Consider the following 579-nt stretch of genomic DNA (forward strand, 5'->3'; position numbering starts at 1 on the left):
TGGGATTCTCAGCACCTCCCCAATCCCACTTCCCAACCCTACAAGACATCCAGAACCACCTCAAGACCCTCAGAACACACCCACGGCTTTCTAGGACCTTTGGGACCTCCCCCCACCCCATAGGATGCCCTTCTCCATAACACCAGGGCCCTGTAGGACCACTCCAAACCCTCAAAACCACCTCCTAGGACCCTGTTCTGAACCCCAGGACTCTTTAGGATCCCCTCAGACCCTCAAGACCCCCTTTTAGGACCCCATTCTGAACCTCAGGACCCTTGAGGACCTTCCTCAGACCCCCAGGGCCCTTTAGGGACCCCCCAGGCCCCCCCAAATGACCCACACTGACCCCCAGGACTCTTGGTGACCCCCCAAGACCACCTCCTAGGATCATTGACCCCCTGAATGCTTGTGGGCCTCTCCCCAAAGACCTTCAAGACTGCCACCCATGGCCCTTGAAGACCCCCCCATGACCCCCTTTCTCACCCCCAGGACTCTTAGTGACCAACCCCCACCCATACCCTCAAAACCATCTCCTAGGACCCTAATCTGACACCCAAGACCCTTTGGGATCCCCCCCCC

Source organism: Meleagris gallopavo, unplaced genomic scaffold (genome assembly GCF_000146605.3).
Source record: "Meleagris gallopavo isolate NT-WF06-2002-E0010 breed Aviagen turkey brand Nicholas breeding stock unplaced genomic scaffold, Turkey_5.1 ChrUn_random_7180001882685, whole genome shotgun sequence".
Taxonomy (NCBI): domain Eukaryota; kingdom Metazoa; phylum Chordata; class Aves; order Galliformes; family Phasianidae; genus Meleagris; species Meleagris gallopavo.